Source organism: Cetorhinus maximus, chromosome 19 (assembly GCF_964194155.1).
Source record: "Cetorhinus maximus chromosome 19, sCetMax3.hap1.1, whole genome shotgun sequence".
Classification (NCBI taxonomy): Eukaryota; Metazoa; Chordata; class Chondrichthyes; order Lamniformes; family Cetorhinidae; genus Cetorhinus; species Cetorhinus maximus.
Window position 1 is genome coordinate 44,656,428 of NC_135897.1, and position 14,323 is coordinate 44,670,750.

Consider the following 14,323-nt stretch of genomic DNA (forward strand, 5'->3'; position numbering starts at 1 on the left):
TAACTGTGAACAAGGTTGCTAAATTAGATAAATATCCTATCCTGAGGATTGAAGATTTGAATGCTAAGCTAGGTGGAGGAAAACCCTACACAAAACTGGACATGAGCCATGCATACGAACAGCTAGAGCTGAACAGTACATCTAGAGGGTATGTAACCATTAACATGCACAAGGGCCTGTACCAATATACACACCTACCCTTTGGTGTATCATCTGCCTCTGCAATCTTCCACATGACCACGGGAAGCCTATTGTAAGGACTTCCCCGAGTAATAGTGTACCTGGATGACATCCTGATCCCAGGATCAATGGAAGCCGAACATTTGGCAAACCTAGAAGAAGTTTTAAGAAGAGTTTTGGGAGCTGGCGTACGTTTGAAATAAGAGAAGTGTACTTTCCAAGCCGACTGAAGTTACTTACTTGGGTCATTGAGTGGATGCCCAGGGCTTGCATCCAGTAGTGGAGAAAGTCAGGGCAATCAAAGAGGTGCCCTCTACTACCAGTGTCACTGAACTCAAGTCTTTTTTGGGCATGATAAATTATTATAGTGGCTTTTTGCCAAACTTATCAACAGTATTGGCACCTTTACACTTATTGAAAAAGAATTAACATTGGTCATAGAATGTACAGCAAGAAGAAGCTTTTGTAAAAGTCAAAAAGCTATTACACTCATCATGTCTGCTAGTACATTATGACCCATCAAAAGAATTAATACTAACCTGTCATGCATCTCCCTACAGGGTGGGAGCGGTGTGTCACACAGGCTGGGAGATGGATCCGAAAGGCCAATAGGTTATGACTCCAGAACCCTCTTTGCAGCTGAGAAGGGTTATTCACAACTTGGAAAGGAAGGTTTATCAGTGATATTTGGAGTGAAGAAATTCCACCAGTACCTGCATGGACAACATTGCGCCATAGTGTCAGACCATACAGCACTAATGGGTTTATTTAGTGAGGATAAAGCCATTTCACCAATAGCCTCAGCAAGAATTCAACATTGGGCTTTGATTTTATCGGCGTATGAGTACATATTTATGCACTGTCCTGGTGTGTATATTGCAAATGTAGATGCACTCAGTCATCTTCCTTTAACAGATAACATTGTACATGCTCTAGTACCACAAAAAGTTGTGCTTGTATTGAATTTCTTGGACTCTTCACCGGTCTGTGAGAAACAAATAAAGGATTGGATAAACAGGGATCCAATTTTGTTAGAAGTCCAAGACCAGGTATTGCAAGGACGGTCAAATTTACCAGCGTCTGAAGAGATAAGATCATTCCATGCCCATAAATCAGATTTAAGTTGTCAAGATGGAACCTTGTAGGGATTAAGAGTCATCATCCCTTTGCAATGAAGAGAACTGCTCATGGCAGAGCTTCACAGTGTGCATCCAGGCATTTTGAAGATGAAGGTGCTTGCGTGAAGCTATGTCTGGTGGCCAGGCATAGACAGTGACATTTAAAGCATGGTCAAGCACTGTCTCCAGTGTCAGCAACTTCAGCAGAAGTTGACTATTTCAGCTCCACTGCATCTGTGGAGTGGCCTGGTTGACCCTGGGTTAGACTACATATTGATTATGGAGGACCATTCTTAGGTACCATGTTTGTATTGATCATCGATGCTCATTCCAAGTGGATGGATGTGTATGAAGTTGGATCACCGACATCGTGTGCAACTATTGAAAAGCTGCGCCAATGTTTTTGTATACATGGCCTACCGGAAGTCATTGTTTCAGATAATGATACTGTCTTCACTCGTGCAGAATTTCAAAAAGTCATGAGCTTAAATGGAATTAAACATATTAAAATGGCACCATATCATCCCTCATCAAATGGGATAGCTGAAAGAGCAGTGCAAACTTTCAAATCAGGAATGAAGAAGTTATCCGAGGGTCCTTTAGAAACTCAACTTCATGTTTTCTACTCTATTATCATACGAGTCCTCATGCAACTACGGGTTCAACACCTTCTGAATTACTGATAAAATGCCGCCTTCGTACAAGGTTAAGTCTGGTGTTTCCAAATGTAGAGGGGAAGATAAAAAAGAACCAGAGTAGTCAGAAGTTAAAGCACGATGCTCATAGCAAAGCTCGAAGATTTACTGTGGGAGATACGGTTTTCGTGTGGAATTTTGGAAATGGGCCTAGTTGGGTTCCTGGTGTAAGTGTGTCTGAAAGTAGACCTTTGTCATTCCAAGTGGATGTGGAAGACTGGATGGTTCAAAAACACATTGAGTAGAGAAAAGGAGTAGAGGAACATTCCAACAACCAGTTAATCCATCTGTAATTGATATCGAACCTTTAATCCCTGAGGTGTCAGATCGACATGGAATAGATATACCTGATGTCTGTGTCAAATTACGTAATCCTGAACTGCCACTGTCTAAGGATGTCCCTGATGCTGCATTTCCTGATTATGTCGATCCAGTGGGAGAATCTCAAGTGGTAGAGCTACGCCGCTCTAACCGAATTAGAAAACTACCTCAGAGACTTAATCTTTAATCACATGACCTGTGTATATATGTATATGTTGTGCATTAAAATATTCTTTGTAAATAGGAAATGTAAAAAAAAAACTAAAGGAGTAGAAAATGTAATGATTGTAGGTATAACCTTTCCTGCTGCCTTTAAGGGTCACTTGATCGTACTGACAAATGAACCCTAAGCATGGGTAATCTTAGGGGTGGGGCTTTCTAGCCTTGAACCTGGTTCAAGCATGTAGCTTCTAATCGAACTCTGTAATAAAGCTATCTGTTTCAGGTAAGAATCCTGTCCAGTACATCAAGTTCATTACAATGACAAAGGAGGGAAAAATGGGTTGTGCCGTATCATGGGGGAAAAGATTTGATTTCCTCATGTACCGCTGAGATCACTGCTCTGACTGGAAGTCAGCAAGAAGAGGCCTGCTATTTCCTTATCGTTTACATTTCAAAGCATTGAAGGAGAGGGAAGGTTAGCATGTGTTATTAACTTAAGTAAACATTGGAAAATAGATTTTTTATAATATTTGGACAGTAAATTAGAATATCGTTGAAGAATTATACTACATCAGGTTTGAGATCTTAAATACTAACCTATCCTTGTAATTAATGCAAAAGGAATATGATTGAAAGCAGCTGCAGCTGTGATAGAGATTGCCAACAGGAGAGTTTAAGAAATTGGATGTCCTCAGAGGAAAAGATTGCCTTACACCAGGCTCCTGTAAATGCTCTTTTGCTACTATTTGTGGTAGTTTGATGTGTAATATACCTTTAAGAAGAATGCTATAATGGAAGACCACATGACCTTGGTATCCAATAGCAGAGTAGCGCAGACTACCTTAGTTGTCAGTAGGAGTAGCCCAGAATTAGAGTCCGTAGTGTAGAGACAGGGTTTGAGTAGTAAGCGCACAAGTGTGACAGCTGAGTTGCTTTGTAAATAAATAGAATGTGTTCTACATAAGAACTGTCTGCTGATCTACTCTGTCAATGGTACCAACTCGGTAATCCTGAAACAAGGGTGCAACCCAAATCCATTAGTCCAACTAAGCTAAGGACCAGGATCCAACACTATTTTTTTCTTGCCAAGACGTAAGTATGGAACTTGATTTCTTTCTTTGCCTTTCATCTTGCCTTGTAGAGCACGTAAATAAACCTTAATAATTCGCAAATATTGTTTTTCAAAATGTTTATGAAAGCTATTAGTAAAGGTCAGTGACATAAAGCCACCCATGCATGCTGCCATCTCCTCATCTGCATTGTACCCCTGTACAAAATATTTCTATTGGCTGAGCTTTCTTTGCCCTGCATATTTCTTTCTTTATCCTTTATTTGGCTTAGGTGGGGTTGTCAGAAGTCGGGGGGATGGAGAAATGGGCAGGGTTCCATGGGGTCAGTTTGGGTCTTTACAGTAGTTACCCAGAAATTAGAAGAGGTTTTAATTCTTCTAACTTTTTCGGGGTAGTTATTGGTATAACCCCTGCGGAACCATCCGAAGTTTTCAATGTAAATCATATTTTCGGATGGTTCCCAATGCAGCACAATTGTCCAGAGGAAGTTAGCATTTCTGGGCAATTGCCATGCAAACTCTTGCCTGGAAACTTGCCAGAGGGATTCCCAAACACATCTATGGCGTACCCCCCAAATCCGACACTGGGGAGAGCGGAAATTGCGGGCCATTAGCTTTGGCAGCAACTGTGGAGAGAGAAAGAGAGTTAACGTTTTATGTTGGTGACCCTTCATCAGAATTGGGGGTCGGCAGACATGTAACTGTTCTTAAGCAAGCAGCAGTGTAAGGAGGAGGTGAAAGAAAGATCTGTAACAGATGCAAGGCAGGAGAGATTAAGTGATAAAAGAGATGATTGTGCAAAACAAAAAGAGACGGAAATAAGACAAGTGAAAAAACAAATGATGTTTCTAGGGGAGGTACAATGGGAAGGCAGAATCACCACCAACTGCTGCCATCCAAAGTCAAAGGGGAAGCAGAAATTATGATCTGAAATCCTTTAACTTAGTTTTGAGTCCTGAAGTCTATTAAGCACCTGATCAAAAGCTGAGGTGCAGTTCATCCAGCTTATGTTAAGCTTCATTGAAACTGTGTAGGAGGCCAAGGATAGAAAGGTCAGAGAGGGGGAAGAGAGGAAAATTCAAATTGCAGGCGATTGGAAGCTTGGGGCCACACTTGCAGACTGAGTGAAGGTGTTCTGCAAAACAATCATCAACATCACGAGAAAAGGGATGAGGAAAGGGATCTCAGTAAGACTGGAACAAAGAATGTTTCATTCATCCCATGAAAATGCAGATATAGCCAAGATCCATACAAATTCCCATAATAACACATTTGTAGAAGGTGAATGCAGTTAAAGGAGAAGTTTTCAATGTGAGAACAAGTTCAGTCAGGTGCAGGAAGGGTATATGGATGTGAATCAGTTGAGCCTCCATTCAAGGACAAAGTGGAGAGCCCTAGACCGTCCTGGTGAAAATAGAGGTGTAGAGAGATTGGACATCCTTGATGGAAAGGAGATGGGTGGGTCCAGCAAACTGGAAACTGCTAAAGTGTAGGAGGGCACTAGATGAGTCACTGATGTAGATGAAAAAAGACTGGTCAAAGGGAGAAAAAAAGAGATGAGATAGGAAGAAATCAGTTCTGTGGGGCAAGAAACAAGACCCATCTCCTGTTCCCTTCACTCCTCCCCATCTAGTTTCTAATCCATTAAATTTGCTTCAATGTTTAATATTGTAAGTAACTATCCTCTCATACAATCAAAACCTACCAACCCAGTGTCTGTCCTGTTCACAGCAATGAGGCCACCCAGGTTAAAGTAACCAGAAACAACCTCTTTGACTGTGGCCAGTGAGTATTATACTTCCTTGTCTTTTTAATCTCTCTCCAGCATTCAATATTGTTGACTAATCCAACATTCTTTGCTGCCTTTGCTCTAGGGCCCACTTTAGTGGGGCTGCTTTCAGCAGATTCTACTCATAATGCAACCAAAACATTTCCAAAATGTTTGTTTTTCCCACCCATGTATAACCACCAGCTGAGAACCCTAAGATTCTGCGATTAACCCCCTCCTTTTTATATATTATCCTCAATGGTATAAGGTTATAGGGGTCAATGCTCACTTTGGACTACAGCAAATAATCTAATGTGATATAGAGAACTGCTAAACCACTGGAGGCACTGTCTTTTGGATGAAACATTAAATTGGAGCCTTGTCTACCAGCCTGGGTAAACTTTAAGTGCTGCATGGTGTTATTCAGAGAGCAGTGAACTTTCCCAATGCCCTTGTCAACATCCTTCCAACCATCACCAAAAACAAATTACCTGGTGATCCACTCATTTGCTCTTTGTGGGATATGCTGTGTGCAAGTTGGCTGCTACATATGCTTACATAATAATAACTACATTTCTGAAGAAATCAGTTGGAATTGAAGCACTTTGAGATATCCTGGTGGTTTGAAAAACATGACATAAATGCATTTTTTTTTTACTACTTGGTTATTCCATCTCCTTGAACATCCTTGGGATATTTTTGTAGCATTAAAGCTTTAGGAACATAGGAACATTGGACTTCAGAGCAGGAATAGGCCATTTGGCCTTTTGAGCCTGCAATACCATTCAATGAGGTCATGATTGATCTAGTTGTTGCCTCAACTCCACTTTTCTTTCTGCACCCCATAATCCTTAACTCCCTTGTCTATCAAAAATCTGTCTAGCTCTGCCTTAAATAAATTCAATGAAGCAGCCTCCACTGCTTTCTAGGGAAGAGAATTCCACACGCCAATGACTCATTGAGAGAGAAAAAAATCTCCTCATCTCTATCGTAAAAAGTAGATGTCTTATTCTTAAGCTGTGTCATTTAGTACAATTGCATTTAGTAAATGCAAACTACCGTTGACAGGGCAAGAGTTTTTGTTAAGTATGGTGGTAAGTTTTGTTACTGTTCTGAGGGAGGGAGATATCTTTTCCTACCTGCCTTAGACTAAGAACATGCTTTACTTCGTTACAGTCAGCATCAGGGTTCAAAATACAAAGGGGAAGTGGATTAATTTTCCCTCAAAACGTCATAAATATCTTGCGAAAAAACAAAGGCAGGGGACGGAAAATTCAAGAAAGGTTGCCCCTGTACAATGTTATCTTACATTATGGCTCCTTCATGGTCCAGGGCTGACCAATTGCAGGTGCAGGCAGGGTGACCAATTCCGGGTGAGAAAAATAAGGGACACTCCTGCGTGGGGGATGCTGACAAAATCATGGTGTGTTGGGGCAGTGTGGGACTGGTGGGGGTTGGGGAGGTGGTGGAACAGCATGGGGCAGGGATTGGTGCCGGTGAAATATAATTAGGGAATGGTAGCAAGAATGTGAGAGAGCTGGGGAGAGGGTTTCATGTGACATTTGGGAATGGGAGTTACTGCTGAAACGTTTGGGAGGGGGAGGGAGGCTGATGAAACCATGAGAGCAGGGAGGACTGGGATTGACAAGACATTTGGGAGCTGGAGGTTTCTGACAAGACCTTGTGGGGGGCAGGAAGGTGTTGTGGGACCAGGATGGGGGGTGTTTGGTGAGACCTTGAGGGCCGGTGGGGAGGAGGGGGAGTGAGACGATGCGTGCCTTGGATGCTGTAGACTGCAGTTGCATATGCATGGCAGATGTAAGCCACCAGGTCCCTAGACATGCGCAGTCGTTGGCGGCACTGGTTCTCAATCATCTGCAGGAATGGCATCTATAGTCCCTGGGTGTCGCTAGGTGTCAAACGGCCTAGGCTCACTGTCACTCCTGGGCAGTGTGTGCGGGAGCCCCTGCTGCCCTTTCTTCATGAGGTTTCTGCTCCTGCCTTTCCGCAGCCAGGAGCCTCAGTCACTCTCTCCTCTGTCTTCTACGGTCTCTGTAGGCCATCAGGCATACAGCTAGGTCACCAGGATCCATGATCCTGATATGGTCCTCCTGCAGCATGAAAGAAAGAGAGACGTGGTTATCATGGCTGTACTTAGCACCTTTCCTGGCCCTGTGTGACCACCCGTTAATGCTTCCCGGAGAGTGCAGGTCACCCTTCGGATGGCCAGAGATGAGTGTGCTGCATGGCTGCCCTGTCAGCCTGTGACACGGGGTACACTGGTCCAAACCAGGGTGTTGAGATTGCAAGGGGCTGTGAGCACCTCCAGCAGTGACTGCTATACGGCCAGCGTAGGCGAGGAGATTGTACAACGTGTGCAGACCAACTGCTCCGCGGTGCAATAAAGTGCTGGCAGACTCGAAGTCTGTGCCAGGGGGGTGGGGGTGAGGTATGGAGCGGTTTGTGGCCTTTTGGTGCCTCTGCATTGCTTGCATGGGTGCGCAAGCTAGAAGCCTGACCCCAATCATATCACTTTGGCTGCGCCTAATCTGTCTTAGCTGTAGAGGCATGGTGAGTTTATACAGGAGTCCCTAATGCATGGCCGTTCCCTTTGCTTACCCTGCCCCCTGCCTCGATTGCCTGTGCACGGGATGCAGCACCAGAGAAGCACTTGACCCCCCACTTAACAGTTGCCTCTGAGGCTGGCCAGCACTTGCCTGGAACACCATTCCCCCCCATCCGCTCAGCAGTCGCCTGCGGGGCCAGGCATCAGTTGCCCCCACCCCCCAGTGCCCCTGAGGCCTGTAAACAACAGGCGAGCTGTGGAGAACGCTGCTGCTCACTCACCTCAGCTCCCCCAAGTGAAGGCCGCCAAGTGCACGTCGCCTGCGCGCTGTTGTGAAACGCGTCGGCGTGCTTTCCCGCCGACGTGGACGGACAATATGGCGGGGTTCCAAGAGCCTGGCAGGATGGTCTTTTAATTATATGCTAATGTATTACAATTAGCTCCCCGCTGATTGATGGCAGGAAATGTGGCCTGCCATCGGTGGGCTGAGCGGACGATCGCGACCTGCCTTCACGCCGTCATGAAGTAGGTCGCACCGTATTTTCCGCGCACACCACCTATCACACCCATCGCCAGCAGGCTCGGAAACTTCCGCTCCCAGTCTTGTATAAACCATTGTCAGTACTTTGGTTTCAGCTGGAAAGTTTAATTTCATACATTTATGTCATCCTTAGAGGAGGGGAGCGAAGACATGGTAGCTAAATTTGCAGATGACACAAAGATAGGTAGGAAAGTATGTTGTGAAGAGGACATGAGGAGGTTGCAGATGGATATAGATAGGTTGAGTGAGTGGGCAAAAATCTGGCAAATGGAGTTTAATGTGAGAAAATGTGAAGTTGTTTACTTTGGCAGGAAGAACAAAAAAGTAGAGTATTACTTAAATGGAGAATGGCTGCATAATTCTGAGGTGCAGAGGGATCTAGGTGTTCTAGTGCATGAGTCACAAAAAGTTAGTATGTAGGTACAGCAAGTAATTAAGAAGGCTAATGGAATGCTATCCTTTATTGCGAGAGGGATTGAACATAAAAGGGTGTTATGCTTCAGTTATACCGGGCATTGGTGAAACCGCACTTCAAATACTGTGTGCAGTTTTGGTCTCCTTATTTAAGGAAGGATGTAAATACATTGGGGGTCATTCAAAGGAGGTTTACTAGATTGATATCTGGAATGGGTGGCTTGTCTTATGAGGAAAGGTTGGCCAGACTGAGCTTGTTTCCACTGGAATTTAGAAAAGTGAGGGTTAAGTTGACTGAAATATATAAGGTCCTGAACGGCCTTGACAAGGTGGACGCCGAAAGGATGTTTCTTCTTGTGGGTGAGTCCAGAAGTAGGGGGCACTGTTTTAAAATTAGGGGTTGCCCTTTTAGGACAGAGATGAGACGGATTTTTTTCTCTCAGAGGGTTGTGTGACTTTGGAACTCTCTGCCTCAGAAGTGGTGGAGGTGGGGTCATTGAATATTTTTAAGGCAGAGGTAGATAGATTCTTGTTAGGCAAGGGAATCAAAGGTTATCGGGGTTAGATGGGAATGTGGAAATCGAAACACAAGAAGATCAGCCATGATTTTATTGAACGGCAGAGCAGGCTCAAGTGGCCGAATGGTTTACTCCTGTTCCTATTTCTTATGTTCTTATGTTCTGTGATCATTGTAACCTGGATCTGATATTTAGGTACATTTTCTTCTTTACCACCAGGTAGGGTTGCCAATTGTGATTAAATGTATTCCTGGAGGTTTCATCACTTGACTTATCCCTGCGCTCCAGTGATTAGGCGCCAACACATCCACCCTTGTGACGTACTGCCTTCCTACGCCAATTGGAAAACAAAAAGATTCATTAACCAATTAGATGATGCTTGACCGTCAACCAAACAGCCTTTTTTCCCCCAGTTTCTATATTTTTTGTATCTGGTAAAGAGAAATGTTCAAAGGGAAAAAACAATCTTTTCTAATGTTCCGATGATTTTTCTCCAGGTTTGCACACATCAGTGTCCTGGAGATTGATTTTCAATTCCTGGAGACTTGGCAACAGCGTGTTAGGAATAGCCTTGGTAGAGCACAAAGAAGAGAACAGGGCAAGGATAACGGGGTGAGGTGGGTGGGAGGGTGGTTTGATCCTGGATTTATCAGAGATAGACTGATTTGGTTAGGGTGGGTGCCAAACACATACCTGGTGGAGGCCTGTGGTGGGGTGAGTGGGGAAGAGCCAGCAGAGTCAAAGGCCTTTAGGGGTAGAGGTGGGAAGTAGGAGGTTGGAGGGTGATTGGATGCCTTGTGAGGCATTATTTAGGGCACTTTAGGGGGTGGTTGGTGGCCTGGGTGTCGGGAGGTCAGAGTCCTTGGTGGTGGGGTATGGAAAATTGGAGGCCTCGTGAGGACAATGGTTGCCTGATCACAAGGGGTTTCTCAAATATGCACACTCAATCCAAGAGATATGGGTATGTGTAAAGGCACTTACCTCCTGGATTCACCAAGTCCTTTCCTGACTGTAACCGTCGGGTTTCCTGAGGCCACATCTGACCTTCAACGTTAAATTCAAAAAACTGAATGACATTGAGGTGGGTTGGAGGTGGGTCTGGACTGGCATTCTGGGCTGGAATTTTACAGTGGAGAATCGGGTGGCTTACCTTCGAACCAAGACAAAAGATTGGGCCCCCGATATCATGATGCCAGTTCACATTAATACGGATACCAAGCAGGGCCTGACTTTGGATCTCTGCTTGCAATGCAGTTAAGGCCAATTAAGTCCAAATTCAGAGGATTAGCAGGGAAATTCACTGATTTTATGTGGCCTGTGTAATTTTCTGGAGATTGCTCAGGCTCGGGGGGTGGGGTGGGGGGTGCGATGGTTACAATCACAGAAGGGCTCACTGAGGGGAAGATTGCTGCATTATAAACTGGCAATGGAGGTGCTCTGAAGAAGAAGGTGGAAGGTGAGCTGGCAAAAAAAAATTTTAGGGTATCTGTTTCGCCAGATTTGGCCTTCCAATCCACTGGAGCATCACTTTGGAGGGAAAATGACCTAAGGAGGTCTGCAGCAAGGGTCTCAGTCAATCAGGAAGGGCTCAAATGGGGATCACCTGAATGCAAGGGCCATGGGAATAGTGCACCTCGATGGAGGGAAGGAAACCTGAGGGAGAGGAAGGCAGCTGGCAAGGGACAGCAGTTTGAGTAGCCACATAAGGGGCCTGCTGATGATGAAGGGACAAATGGCCACAGAGGTCCCCAGCTGTAAGGAGAAAAGAGCTTACCCAGCATGCAGGGTCTAGAGGCAGAGGCCTAAGTACCCTGCAGGTGTCTTCACAGGCTGCGTCCCTCCCGAGAGAAAATTACATCTCTGAGTGAAATGCTGGCAGTGTAGATAAATTCCAACTGTGATGGTGTCACCTGATTCCTGTAGCTCTCAAGGGAGCAGTCACCTTGAAATTTAATGCCTCGGGCTCATTTCAGGAAGCAACTGGAGATCTGTGCAGCATCTCTCAGGCATCAGCCCATCACTACATTCAGGTGGTCACCAATGCACTTTTTAAGAGACGCACAAATACATTCACTTCACCAAAGATGAGGACAGTCAGGTCAAGAGAGCTCGTTGGACTTCCCCCAAGTCCAGGAAGTGATTGACTACACACAGCTGGTCACCAGAGCTCTAGTGGGCTAGCCAGGGACATTTGTCAGCCGCTAGGGATTTCACTCCCTGAACATTTAACTTTTCTGTGACCACAGGCAGAAACTGCAGGTTTGTGCTTATCACCATGGGAGCAGCCATGACACCTACATCTTCATCTATTCCCAGGTGTCACAGATATTTGCCCATCGAGCGCAACTAAAGGGAGGGATATTAAGTAATATGGGTATCCGTTGAAGACATGGTTGATGACCCTGGTGAGAAATCCATGTACCAAAGCTGAGAAGTGATACACTGCTGGTCACACAACCATCAGCACCACCATTGGAAGCAGAGGACATTATTGACCACCAAGCCTCCTCAGAGAAAGATACAGGTGATGATTCTAAAGAGGATCAGCAGGATGCAGGCGAGCCTGTCATTCCACCTAATACCAATAGGAACTAGGTGTCAGGGAGACTCAGGAGTGTCTAATCCCGAACTGCTTCTCTTAAAAGATGTAGACATCCTTCATCACCCCTACAAGGAATCTGCAATCTCATGCTCTGCATTCTCATCTGACTGATCCTAGCTCAGAGCAACAAGGCCAAAACTGCATGGAGCTTTAGTAATGGGCCCTCATTGGATCTTAAAACCCTTAGATAATCCCAAGAGGGCTCCCTGGGCTACACTACAACATTCAACCACAAAATCCCTCACAATAGTGACACATTCATAACAAGGGACTCACATTTAATAAAACATTACATAAATAGTGTTTGGGATGGTGATAAAGCTCCAACAAACACCCTTGAAAACTCAGACGCATCTAATGTGTTTTCCTAAAAGTTGTCCTGGTGCTGAGTCGTGATGCTGTCTCTTCACTTCCCATGCTGACCTTGCTGTCTCATTGTCTGGGATGACATTGGCATGTGCCCTCTGGTTGTCTGAGGCTGTGAGGGTTCCAGTTTGGTGAGGGACTCTTGCACAGTTACAGGAGCCTCCTTTGTTGCTGCGGCACCCTGAAGCACTGGAGTCACTGGCAGAGAAGCAAGGAAGCTGCTCCCACTATCAGGAACACTCTGAGAGGAGCCTCAGGATGCTGACAGTTGTTGCTCATCCACCATCATGAGGCACACATGTACCTTCCTGCTCACCTGAGACGAATGAGGATCTAGCGGAGGCTCCAGGTGCCTTGTCCCCCTCTCATTGCCACTGTCTGTTTGAGCTCATTGACAAGGTGATGACATGTAGATCTGTGCATGTATCCAGCACCCACTGACTTGTCTGTTTGATCTGGCTGTCCATGAGAGTCACCAAACTCTCGATGGAGGAGGCCACACACACAAAGGAGAGGGAGATGGCAACACTCATGGCCTGAATAGACTCCCCTACAGTCCAAGCCAGGGTGTGCATACTCTCTGGAAGCTCTGCCAGATTTCACACACCTGACACTGTACATTCAACAACTGCTACCAATGGACGACTCCAGAGGCTCGGCATCAGCCTGGGGCTCAGCACTGAGCCGGATTCCCACACTTCTCTGAGCATCAGAGGCCTGGACTGTCACAGCCTCTGATAGCTGCTCTGGCACTTGGTCAGTGCTCAAACCAGTTTGTACTCCTGTATTGGTTGACACATGCAAAGTGCGAGTATCTCTGCTAATGGATAGTGCGGGGCAAGGATGGGATGGTGTACTCTTTGAGGTCCTCTCATCTTCCTCAGAGGTTGATGCTGATCCCTTGAGGATGGTGGCTGCCGGGGCTTATGACTGCTCTGTTGGAGGAAGTGCAAAAATAAGTACCCCTCACTAATGCAGAAGAAGGCAGCACCAAGAGCGCGGCATCTTGGACAGACATCCTTGCCATGGCACTCATAACACAGAGTGATGCCCTCCCATCCTTTGCATAATACACACCCACCTCTTTCACTGGCCCAGCTAAACCACCACCATCACCTCCTCCCCACCCTGTTATGGGTGGGTGTCACTCGAAAGCACATGCCTGTCCCCTCAGCATGAATATCAGCCTCTCAGTGTTCAGTGTTTCTGTTACCTTGGTTGCTGACAAGCTCTAGGATCTCCTCCTCAATCACAGTAACTACGGCAACGTTGGCCACTCCCCCAGTGTCCTCTCGCCCTCTCTTGGATGTTCTGGACCCTCTTCTCCTGTGGAGACAATGGAAGAATTATGAGTCTTCTGACTGCAGGGATCACACCATCAGGATCAGGGCGCTGCCCCCATCCTGTGGGGCTGGATCTTCCTCGTGGCAGTGCCCTTCCCCATCACAACTCCCCCAAGCCAGACGGGGTGCCGAGGTGCTGTGAATTGGCATCCTGGCTGTGCTGCATCCATTTCTTCATTGTTCTGGCAACCTCACAACCTCATCCCCCATAGCTCACCCACAGAGCCATACATTTGTGTGCACCTAAATGGAGAGTGATGCTAATCACTCATCCAGGCTGTGCAGAGAAGGTCATTGACCTGCTTGCGGCAATCCAGAAAATCCCACAGCAGCTGACCTCCTCTGCCACCTCCAACCAGGCTTGCCTGGTCTGGTGGGGATGTCTCTTCCTTCCATCCCGTCATTCTGTGACAGCCTGGAGGAGGATACCCAAGGAGTTGTCGCTGAATTGTGGAGCCACCCGGGATTTCGCTTCTGCCCTTACCACACATCAGTTCCCACGGCCTCCAGACGCTCCTGACAAGTGGTCACTCGAATCCAGTGCCTTGGTAGAGTAGGTAAGCAGTTGGGCTCTGGTCTTGTGATCCTGACAAGGACGGCAGCTGGCAGTGCCTGATCTTGCACAAAGGGTTTGGTGTTCCTCCCTTCTCCCTGCTTCAT